General features: G+C 34.6%; 1 long non-coding RNA gene across 2 annotated transcripts; it reads left to right on the top strand.

The window, feature by feature from the left end:
* The first annotated feature begins 7,374 nt into the window (after window positions 1–7,374).
* On the top strand, window positions 7,375–11,474 carry LOC146954838 (uncharacterized). 2 transcript variants are annotated; one of them, XR_015015295.1, is made up of 2 exons: window positions 7,375–7,413; window positions 11,183–11,474. It is a non-coding gene; the product is annotated as an uncharacterized LOC146954838 (long non-coding RNA). The 2 variants fall into 2 exon arrangements; XR_015015299.1 differs by lacking the exon at window positions 11,183–11,474 and adding an exon at window positions 7,512–7,850 and having other exon boundaries at window positions 7,377–7,413.
* The last annotated feature ends 695 nt before the right edge of the window (window positions 11,475–12,169 follow it).

Below are 12,169 nucleotides of genomic sequence, written 5' to 3'. Positions count from 1 at the left end.
ACCTGAAGGAGATCGAAGTTTCAAAGTGAATGGACAAAGAGTTAAACCATACCTAGGTGGCGACCTACCAAAAGAAAGGGTGGGACTCATTCTGAAGGACCTCTAAGGATCCTTATCAGTCAAGCTAGTGACGATAAAGAAGCGCTGAGTGGGAGGCAACCCACTAGATTTACTTTGTTTTCGATTCATTCTGTTTTTATTTTCCATTCAATGTCGAAGTCCCTTGAACTTATTTCCCTATTGTAATTGCTCCTGCACTTGTTTGTTATTAATGAATTTGTTTTGTCTCATGTGACCTATTCCAGTTTAGTAACAGTTGTTTGATGAAACGGTATTCCAAAAGTTCTAAAGGAGGGGTGACTTGATTCATAGGCGAAGTGTACGGCGTTGCTAGGTAGTCACATACTCCCAGAAATCTCAGCCATAAGGTTCATTGCCAAATTTTGTTTTTCAATTTACTTAAATTTAGATTAGTTTTCCATGCAACTACATTTCTAGAACTTGCATTGTTTCTCTATTATTGATTGGTCTTTGTTATTTACACACTGAGGCAAAAGTGCTTGGTCATGTGAGCCTTTTTGAAGCCTACCCTGTTTTCATCTGTTGAATTTATCCTTTCTTAACCAATTGTGAGCCGGTAGGATTAGAACTTTTTGTTCGGTGACAAACTACAAATGAAGCCTAGAGCCTTTTTAGGATGATTACTTTGAAAAGAAAGAAAAAGATGAAAGAAATTGAAAAAGGGGCACACAATGTCATATCCGAGTAACTTCAAACTCGATGTGTCCCAAGCTTTTGATAAAGTTATTGAAAATGTTCTCTAGGTACTTAAGTTTTGTTTCAAATAGGGAATTGGGGGATTGAATCTTGTTTTACACTTGTAGGAATGCCTAATTCAAATTTTGTGTAGCCTACTTATCCAAATATATCCCACCTTTCACCTAAGCCCCGTTATAATCCTAAAGACCTCAAAAGTGTGTAATGATATTGACTTTGATTGATGTTTAGAAACTTTTCAAGCGTATGGTAATATGTAGACCTGCATGTCGACTGGTAGAAACCTATTTTAATTTGATACGTCGAGTTGTGAATTGGTGTATGCGAACAAGTCAAACTAGCTCATCTTTAGCTAGAAGGAGAATGAACTTTTGGGTACTATCGTTTTGTCAGGTAACTGTTATTTTACTGTCGTTTGTCACTGTTGCAAGCAAATTCCTTGAGGACAAGGAATGGTTTAATTTTGGGGTTGTGATGACATGCTGTCATTACGTGATTTTTAGGACTTATTGTGACATTTTGATAGAGTTCTCATGCAATTTATACTGTTCTGGAGTGCAAAAAGCTGAAAAACTGAAGTTATGCCAGGCCAAATCGTGTTGCGCCATTCATCAAGCCGTGCTGCGATTTTGGAAAGGAAATTACAACATCTCTGTTTGAGTGAAATCGCGGCACGCCAATTAACAAGGCGCGACACGATTTTGCTGGGTCAGGCCCAAAAACTTCTATAAATACTGCACTCAAACTGAAGACCAGGGTTACGAATTGGAGACAGAAAAGTGCGATTTTGAGACCTAAAGACGGCTAGGAGGGCGATTTCTTCTACCTTCTATCAGTTCATGTATGTTTTGATTCCACTATTGATTATGCTATTTGTAAACTCAATTATGAGTAGCTAAATCTCTTAGAGATTAGGTCAGAGATGAATCTATGTAACCCTAATTGATCATATGTTGATGTGAAACTCTATTACTTATTAATGAATTTCTAGTTTTTATTCAATTCAATTGTTCTTAATGCTTTTTATATCCTGATCAAATATAAACATGATTTAGTGAGAACGAATGACTACTGACCATAGCTTTCGACTTAGACCTAATTGAATTTTTCTAATAAACATGGTTAGTCTAGGAATAGATAATCGTTTGTTAGTGATATTTGGTTAACGTTCATAAAACCTTCAAGGATTATTAGACCACCTAAGGAATTAGGGGCTGTAGTTTAAGAAGAGGGTCCTAACTCAAGGGATTTATTAGGGCTAATTTGTTAACTATCATGAAACTAGAGAATCATTAGTAATAATAGGTGCAGTAACCAATTAGGGGAAACATAGAGGATTCGACAGACCTGATCTCATCTCTCTCCATATTTTCTTAATCAAATCTATTTATTTTATTTGATTTCATAAAATCAAACCAAATCTACTGCCTAGTGGCAAACCAAAATAAACTTTACACATCCTATTTCTATAACGCAATTGAATTATTGAAGTTAAAAACAGTCCTCGTGGGATCGATATTTTTACTACTTCGATAGTATTTGATGCACTTGCCAATTGTCTATCAATTTATTATACAAGGGTTTGTTTATCATTTAAATAAAAACATAAAATCATAATCTTAATTTTAACTCAAGAGTTTGTTTATCATTTAAAAACAATTTCAAAGGGATTTGTGGTAGATGGTTGGAACAGCAAGTGGTGGTGTACTTGCAAGCTCTCTAACGTTCAAGTCAAAGTTTGAGAAATGAAGGAGGTTAAGGGTTGGATATATTGTACATTGCTAAAGCTATTTAAATCTTTTTTTAATGTGGGGGTGGTGGTTGTGAGGTTTTTATAGTTGAGAGTTGTTGGTGGACGTTTAGAGATGGTGGAATCCATAAAAGTCTAGCATTGCTTAATGGTGATGACAAAAGCAGTTACAATTCAGTGTTTTAAAACGTCGCTTCCTTTTTGCAGCGAACAAATCTTGTAATATCCCGCCTGTCAGTATCGGAATATTACCAGTCGATCGTGTCTGAGGATTAAAGTTTATGCTCAATAAGTATAATGGAAAATATTTATTATGTGATGTCAGCTCGTTACGTAATAAATATCAGAGTCGGATATAGTACGCTTAAGGAAGGGGTAAAATGGTAATTTCATAGAAATGAATATTTATATGTTTTGGGCCAAGATATTTTCATTATTTCTTGTCCTTTCTCTCTCTAGATTGGTTGGCAAAGTTTTCTCCTCCCTCTCTCTAGGAAGCTCACGCCCAATCTCTCTTCTCCTCCACCAATCCTTCTTAAAATTTCATCTTCTCTTGGTAAGCTTCTAGACTATGTTTCTTTATGGTCTCATAATCTCAAGGAAGCTTAGTTTTTGTTTGATTTCTCAACTTCTTCTTCCCTCCATTAAATTAGGGTTTGGTTCTTGATTAAGGAACTAAAGTTTTGGTGGCTTGAGCATGGAAGCTTGGTTTGGATTGTTATTGTTCCTCTTTCTCTTCACTAAGATGGTCACAAGAAGATAGGGTTTTGGTAAGTTGGGAGTTGAAGCATGAAGTTGTGCAAGAAGTGGCTTCTTCCTGGTTATGGATCAAGAAGCTTAGGTTGCAAGAAAGAGCAACAAGTTTGTGTGGTTTGGGCAAAAGGAAGCAAGAGACCAAGAGCTAGGGTTTTGGCATGCTTGAGCTTAGGACTTGGGGCTGCTATGTTAACTTTGTTTAGGTGAGTTCCTTAGTTAGTTTCCCTCCCTTTGGGATTATGTTTAAGCCTTGTTGATTAATATGAATCATGTGATAATTTCTAGGGTTTTAAGTATATGTTTAGTTGCCCCTTTTCTTATCATGCTTGCTATACTTGTGCATACTTGTTCCACGACTGTTTTTACAGGTTTCTAATGATCCTAAGGGTCATATAGCACTTGGAGATGCTTGGTTTGAGGTTTTTAAGTCAAAAATATCAATTTTGAAGTTGCTGGACTGTCACAGCTCGCCACGGCGAGTAAACTGCTCGCAAGGCGAGCTAGAAGGTCGAACAGGGGGTCCTGCTCGCCCCCAACTCGCCATGGCGAGTAAGAGCTCGCCTCCCCAGTAATTTTACTCGCCTAGGCAAGCAACACAGTGGGGAATCCCATTGTTTTGTTCGCCTCAGGTCGTTTCGGCGTTTCGCGAGCGGATTTTCTTGTGCAGTCATTTTTTTAAGAGAAATAAACCCCTCAAACCAAGATCCCAATTGTTAAAGTTTTAAAAGGAGACTTCCATATGAATGAAACAAGTATTTGACAAGTATGGTAAAGCATGGTAAGCAAGAGTATGATGTTTCATTTGGGTAGCAAGATAACCTTTAAGGAAAGGAAAGAACTAGAGCCTCGACATAGTAGTCGATAACTAGCAAGTTAAGCAAGAATCCCTAGGATGTTAAGACGCGAAGTGTAATTTCTTCGCATATGATCATATATGATTAGTTCGCACATTAAGCCATGGATTGATTGGTTAATCTCTCCACTAAGAATAAGAATGTATAAGCTAGAACAAGTAAGAGTTTACCACTAATCAGTTCGATTAAGGTTCCGAGGTAAACAATCAAGTATGTGCATGTTTAACTTATGTATACGACAAGACCATGACAAGTATAAGTAGGTGGCATGTCTCTTGTTATCCACATCAGGGGGATACAAGAGGTTTTCGATCTAAGGGGAACGATTCAAGCCGTAAGGGACCCGCATGTCACTGAAATAAGCAAGACGTAGGTGCTTGTGTCTCTTGTTATCCACGCTAGGGGGATACAGGAGGTTCTCGACCTAAGGGGAACGGTTTAAGCTGCAAGGGACCCGCACGACACCGAGGGAGTCCGATGTACGTACATCGGTCATGTATGGGATTGTTCTCGGGGTTACTCCACCCGGGACTATCCGTAAAATGAACCAAGATAATAATGTTTGTTCAACGCTAACATAATGAATAATGAACTTAGACGCGATTATGTATGATATGTTTATGATTATGTATGTTTATGTTAAGTACAAGTTATGATTAGGACAAGTAAAGAATCTGATGCCGATGACGTTCTTAGGTTTCCCTAATCGTCCGGCTTAGGATTGTGTCATGAATATGTTACATGAAGACCTCGATGCGTTTACCGTATCTTGGCATAGTGGTCTTAGGTTCCCTTGACCGCCATGACACGAATGATAGTAAGCCTATAACAAGTAAGATGAATTATGACGGCCCTAGTATACACCACCGTTTAAGCATGCAAGTCCCCACACACGTATAATCAACCGTCAGGTTGTATAATAGACACGTGGTGACCGTAGGTTTTCTCCCGTGGTTGCCTATAGCCAAGGATCAGGTGGAACTCACTGAGACATTATGTCTCATCCCAATCCTTATTTTGTTTCAGATAAACAGGTCGGACGTGAAGCTAGTTGCCGAATGGATGTATCAACAAGTGTTCGTTCGTACCGCTGGAGAATGATATGGACGTTCAAGGATGCACCTTTTATGTTTTGGACAAGTTGAGTTGTATTTTATGTACGAACACATTTAGTTGTATAATGTATTCATTCGATGTATTATTTGTTGTAAATTTTTAATGTATCCAGTACTAAATTAACGCACTTGCTAGACTTTCTATATACGTCTAGTATGGGTGTTACAAATCTCCCCGTGATGGAAGAATGTGAATAGTGTTTGGTCCAAGGTGAATTTGGTGTAGTAGTTTGACCTGGACTGCGAGAGTAGGGTTTGATGAGTCAATAATTAGCTAGTTTTAGTATAATATTTAGTGTCGTTTTAATTAGATTTAAGTTTATTTTATTTTAATATTATTTCCTTTTTGAGCTATTTTACTTCAATTACATATTATTATATTTCAGGAACGAATATTTGATAGATTGAGTCTGGGAGCAAAAGAAAGAGGATTAGGAGCTGATTCGAGTGAAAAATACGAAGATTGAAGACAAAAATATCATCCCCCAAAGTCAGAAGCTTGGCATGGGCAGTGCCAATAGTTGGCACGGCCGTGCCACCCTCCAAAGCCACTTTTGCTGCTTTTGCTTCAAGAATAAGCTACTTGTTTTGACCAAAAAGCCCGTGGTTTCTTGTGGAACATTCTACTGTATAGTTGCTTAGATTTTAAGTCGACAATAAGACTATAAATAGAGTAGCCATCTATCATTAACATTCATCTTTTGTTCTTGGAATAAAAGTTCACCTTTATTTTATGTACTTTTATGTTCTTCTTCTTCTTCTTCTTCTCTTCTATGTCTACAATGAACGTTAGTGAGTAGACTTCTTTTGTCTTGGGATTGTTGGATAAGTCTAATGATATAATCCTAATCAAACCAAGCTTTAACCTTAATTTTATGTAACCCTAATTTCTAATCTAAATTCACCGTTTTAACATGAATTAACCATTATCAAACTGTGGAAACGAAAGTGGATGGTTTGATAATTGTTAATCCATTATCTCAAATATCAATTCATAATGCGAACGCGGAGCTTTGATATTGGAACATGTGAATTTAGACAAGAATTGCAAAGGCAACGAAATAGTCTTTGCAATTCTTGAGACATTGGTAGTTTCAATCCTTATAAGCTTCTTCTAGTAATCAAATCAGCGAAATAGGTTTGATTACTAGAGATAAACTCTCATTGGACTTGGTCGGAAAGGTGAGGGGCTAAAGGGAAACTGGTCTTTAGAAATTTGGTCCAACATAACATTTTTTTTTTTAAGAAGCTAAATTAGGCCACCTAAATTGGCACCGGAGAGAATCGAACCTGAGACCTCAAGGAGGAGCACACTCCCAGATCCCAAGCCAATACCACTAGGCCAACCCAACATAACATTATAAGTTAAGCTTTTGGTTTGCGAGGGACTTGTCATTACGATGAACCAATAAACCCAAGGCTCTTTTATTTTTATTATTTTCTTTTAATTAAAAATCCAAACTTTATAACTTAAAACTCTTTTCTGATCCTTATTGAAAGTTAATTGAATTTATAACTCCATGTCGGAATGATATCTTTTATTACTACTTCGGTAAACCGTGCACTTGAGGATTTACTCATCAGGCTTCTGGGCAGTCCAGAAGGCACTCCATTAATACATATATATGTTTTCCAACAATATTAGTCATCTTTTGTAATTTTTCTCTTTCCTATAAAAAAAAGTTATAAGATAATGAAAATTTGGTAAAAAAAAATAATTACTTGTGGTTGGTCAGGTTTTATGTGACCCTTTTACTAAGTGTCCTAACTTGAGAAAAAGAACACCTTAATATACATAAGAGACATTTAATAAATACTATAATATTAGGATGGTTTTTAAGTCTCCATAAAGGCTAATATATACTTAATTGATAACTTTGAGAAAAAGAACACATTAATATACTAAAAGACATTTAATAAATATTATAATATTAGGATGGGTTTTAAATCTCCGTAAAGGCTAATATAAGCTTAATTGAAGTATGGAGGGCATCAATTATATAAATTATTTAGTGACAAAACTATTTGTTATATGAAAAGGAGGGTGTATATGACTGAAATTGTTAAGTATGTTTATCTATTTCTTTCTCTATTTTTTGACAAAACTATTTAGTGACAAAACTATTTCTTTCTCTATTTTTTGTTGCAACAAATATTGAAGGTAAGCCATTTTATCGTTTTCAAATTTCCTTTTTTACTTCATACACGATATTTTATCGTATTTTGGTTACATTATCTTAATATCTTTCTTCATTACAGGAACATATTATAGATGCTTTAGAGATTAAGATTGTGTAAAAAAATTGTTTTGTCGACCTCCTTTGAAACCAAAGTGTATGTACATAACCATGTGTAAATGCAAAGCAGAGTTCACCTCAAATGATTACGTGCTTACATGATTATGTATTATAACCATACCTAAAAGAGTACACAAACATCTGGAATATTCTATAAGTTGTCGTTTTGTTATTGGGTTAGCACCCCAATAGTTTTAATTTTTTTTTCTTTCTAATTTGAAGAATTTTTAGGTATGACTTTGTACTTTAAGATGATGGTAAAAAAAAATAATGCAAAAAATAATAATATTTGATTGTCTTATTCTTGGTTTTTGAAATATTTTCATGACATTCAATTTAGGCATCTGATTTTTATATTTAAATATTATATATTTACATAATAACATTACAATATTTCCTCTCAAATTATCTTTAACATTTAAGTTGAAAATTAGATTTTTAATACTCTTTCTAACCCTTTTATATTATGCATTATATCATAATTTTCCTACTTTTGTAATTTTACTCACACTTAACTTTATATTTTTCTTACATTTAAATTTTTTAATATAAATATATAGGGTTTGTTCTCTTTTAAGAGATATGATAAATATAACGTCTATACAAATAATAGTTTATTGTCCTGTATTGTCTTTGATAGTTGGCAGGGTTTGTTCTCTTTTGAAAGATATGATAAATATAACGTCTATACAAATAATAGTTTATTGTCCTGTATCGTCTTTGATATAACAATTCAATTTATGTTACACCCTGATTTTTAACGGCGACAATGTATTTTTTTCAATCAACTTCTGAAAAATATTTAAAACTTTAGGCATGATCATACTTTCATAAAGTTAGAATAATTTTTTGTTTCAACTCTTCTTCTAAAATGATGATAAGATTGAATATGATTTTTGGAAAGGCACAACTTCAAGGCACACTACAACTTCAATTAATACCCAAAATAAATGAAGAAGTGATAACTTCAGAAAGATCCTTAGGATTATCCTTAACTCAAAAGACAATTTGGCTATGTACTAGAGAACTCCCACTGACACCAAATACAAAAGCATCTGTTCACCAGTCCAAGTCATTTCTCTTCTATGGTTCAGTCTTTATCGCGATTTCTATGTAACTTAATCTATTAAAGCCTAAGTCGCTCAGACTAATCCATCTCAATAGTATAGATCATAATATAAATACAACATATATACATAAAACATAAAGCAATTGCACAATGCATGTTATCTCTTAGTTTTTGAGATTTTTCCGTAACATTCAAATTAGACATCTAAGTTTTATATTGAATTATTATATATTTACATAATAATATTATAATGGCTAAAATGCACTTTTGACCCCCCAAGTTTGCAAAACTTGCGATTTTTGTAACGCCCACTTTGATATTTAATTATTTTTTTATTAAGTTAAAGTCTATTTATGTGATTTATTTTAAATATGTGAGGTGTTGGTATTTTATTAAGTGGCTTTATTCTATTATTTATTAGAATATGAAAATTATTAGAATAAGTAGATTTGGGGGGTTAGAATAGAAAGAAGAAAGAGTTATTGGGCCTAAACATATTTAGGAAGAGCATTTAATATTATAAATAAGGAAGCTTTGGTTAGAAAGAGTTTTTACGTTAAACCGCTTTTTGGAAAAGAGGAGAACAAGAAGAGAAGAGAAGAGAGAAGAGGCTGCATCGATTGTTAAGGTAAGGGTGAGACTAACATTCAATCTTATTAAGTGTATGATTCTAACGATTAGATTTAACGAGTTGTAGGAAGAGTTTGTGAGGATTGAGGAATTAGGGTTTTAAGTGGAGAATTGAGGATTAACCGATAAAAAGTTGTTAGATTGATGTAGACACTGTGTACAGACCTTAGATAATCCATAGGATGATTATTGGATGTAGTTTTGAGATTAGAACCATGGAATTGGATGAGATGTTGGTGAGTTTAAGAATTAGGATTTGAGGTTGTTATAGATTGTTGATTGAATAAAAGTTTGTTAAAACTATGCCTAGATGATGTACAGTTCATAGATTAATCATATACAATGTTCTAAACAGGTTTGGGGTTTAATGTGATTAAAATCAGGGATTTTGGTGAAAATCTGTCAATTTCCAGTAGGCAGAACTGGCATCGCTCGCATCGCGAGCAGATCGCTCGCCACCGCGAGCACAACCTTGTGTGAGAGGTCCAGAACCGATTTTTGCTCGCCGCTGCGAGCAAGGGAGCTCGGCTCGCGAGCAAAGCAGCTCACCACCGCGAGCAAGTCACTCGTCACCGTGAGTAAATGAGTCAGGAGAGGTCCAGAGAGCTATGTTGGCTCGCCTTTGAGAGCAATTGTACTCGCCACTGTGAGTAACCTGTTTTGTGAGCTCGCCATTGCGAGTAATGCAACTCGCCTCGCGAGTAAGTGATGTTAGCTGCCTTGTTTTGTTTCCTTTGCGATTCTTTCGCACGTGTAGTCCTGAGATGACCTTGGGTTAGGGATGAGAGTTGAATAAAGAGGTATTACTGATAGGAAACTTAAGCTAATCTGAGAATTGTCGCTAATTAAATTGAAAACGATTAAATGTGTATACTATTATATGATGAAGAACGATAATGATTATGCTATCTATGTTGATTTTGTCTAGTTGTTTAATGACTTACTACTTGTTAAGGACTGTTAATGCTGCTGCTGTTAATAATATCAATGTGATATTGTTATATATGCTTTTGTGGATTATATGAGATGTTTAAGATGTTGTTGATTATTGCTTGATCTTGTTATATTATGATGCTGTTTTCTATGCTGCCATGCTGCTGTTATTATTGAATTGAGATGATTAACGTGATTAATAATGTGATATGAATATATATGTATTATGTGGAATATTTAAGATGTTTAAGTTGTTGTTGTTCATTCATTATTTGAAATGTATTATTTGAAATGTTGTGAATTGTTTATGTTGATAAGTCGTCAAGTCGTTATGAAGTCGTCAAGATGTTAAGAAGTTATAAGATGCTCATGATGTTCAAGTTGTTTAAGATGTATGATGTTGAGTCCATGCATACTCATTCAAAGTTGAGGGCTTGATGCCCTGGAGCCATTGCATGCCCTGGAGCTTTTGCTCAATTAAGTTGGGGGCTTGACGCCCTGGAGCCTTTTTACGCTCAAATATGTTGGGGGCTTGATGCCCTGAAATGGTACCACATGCATTTGCATTTTCAAGATGATTTAAGATGATAAGAGTTGCATAGTCGAGTCAAGTCGTCGAGTTAATTAAGTTGAATTATGAAGTTGATGTTGATGATTGATTCTGAAGTTGTTCACGATGATATATGATGTTCATGTTTATGATTAAGATGATATGTGATGTTTATGATTATTATGTTGATGATATATGATGATGCTTATGATTAATGTTTGATGATATACGAAGATGTTCATGATTATTATGTCGATGATATGTGATGATGTTTGTGATATTATCGATGACATGTGATGATGTTTATGACTAAATTAGGGATATTAATGATGCTGGTTAATGAAGTTTAAGATGTTAGATATAATTGTTGAATTATGTGCTTAATATTATTGCTTTGTGAATCTCACCCCTTCTGCTTGAAAATGTTGCGCTTCGTATGGGTAACTTGCAGGTAAGCAAGATTAGTTGCGGTCGTGAGTGGACTCCTCACAAGTGTGTCTTAGGTGCTCTGATACGTAACGGGATGGGAATTTATGTTGTTGCTTTCTGTTCCTTACATATTATTTAAAGAAGATTTTCGTGATTTATTATTGAACTATGTTTTATGAGATTTTATGTTGAGGCCCTTGTGCCAAGGATTATGTTTAAGTTGTTGAATTAATTCCGCTGCGAAGATTTAAATAATATGTTGTTGGATTTTTGAGGGATTAATATTTATTAACTCCATTTAGAATTTTATGAAATGATATGTGACATTCCGTTTGCGTTGAAAACTCTGATTTTATTAAGAAATTTTTATGTTGGGAAAACGGGGTGTTACAATTTTGGACCCCCTATTTTTGAAATAGCACTATTGGCCCCTCAAGTTTCACCCCCTTTGCAAAAGCTAGTCCCCTCTTAATTTTGATCAGTCAACGCTGATGTGGACACTGTTTTAAACACAGGGGCACGCTGATGTGGAAATTAAATTAAAAAAAATACATAAACTTATGAAACCCAGCAAAGGGTTCTAAAAAAAAAGTAAAAATTCTACCAAAAAAAAAAAACCCAGCAAAGCCCTTCACACTCTCTTCCTTAATTATTAAAGATATTTTTTTTGGCTTTCGCGCCGGTTTCCGACCCACCAAAGGTTGACGACTAATCTGGCTCGTGCGTAGAGGCATGCACACTGGCCAATTTGTCTCACCTAAAATGCATTTTTGGCGTAGAGACAAATTAGATTTTCCTCTTAAATTATCTTTAACGATTAAGTTGAAAATTAGATTTTTAACACTTTTTCTAAGCCTTTTATTTTATACATTACATCATAATTTTCCTTTTTTTAAATTTTTTTTCACACTTAACTTAATATTTTTCTTACATTTAAATTTATTAAATCAATATAGGGTTTTATCTCTTTTCAAATATATGATAAATAAAACGGATATACAATTAATTG

The sequence above is a fragment of the Medicago sativa genome, chromosome 1 (genome assembly GCF_051527215.1).
Source record: "Medicago sativa cultivar Bolivia chromosome 1, Bolivia_mono, whole genome shotgun sequence".
NCBI classification, from domain to species: Eukaryota; Viridiplantae; Streptophyta; class Magnoliopsida; order Fabales; family Fabaceae; genus Medicago; species Medicago sativa.
The sequence above is the reverse complement of the archived record's forward strand: the minus strand, read 5'-3'. Positions and strand labels throughout refer to the sequence as shown.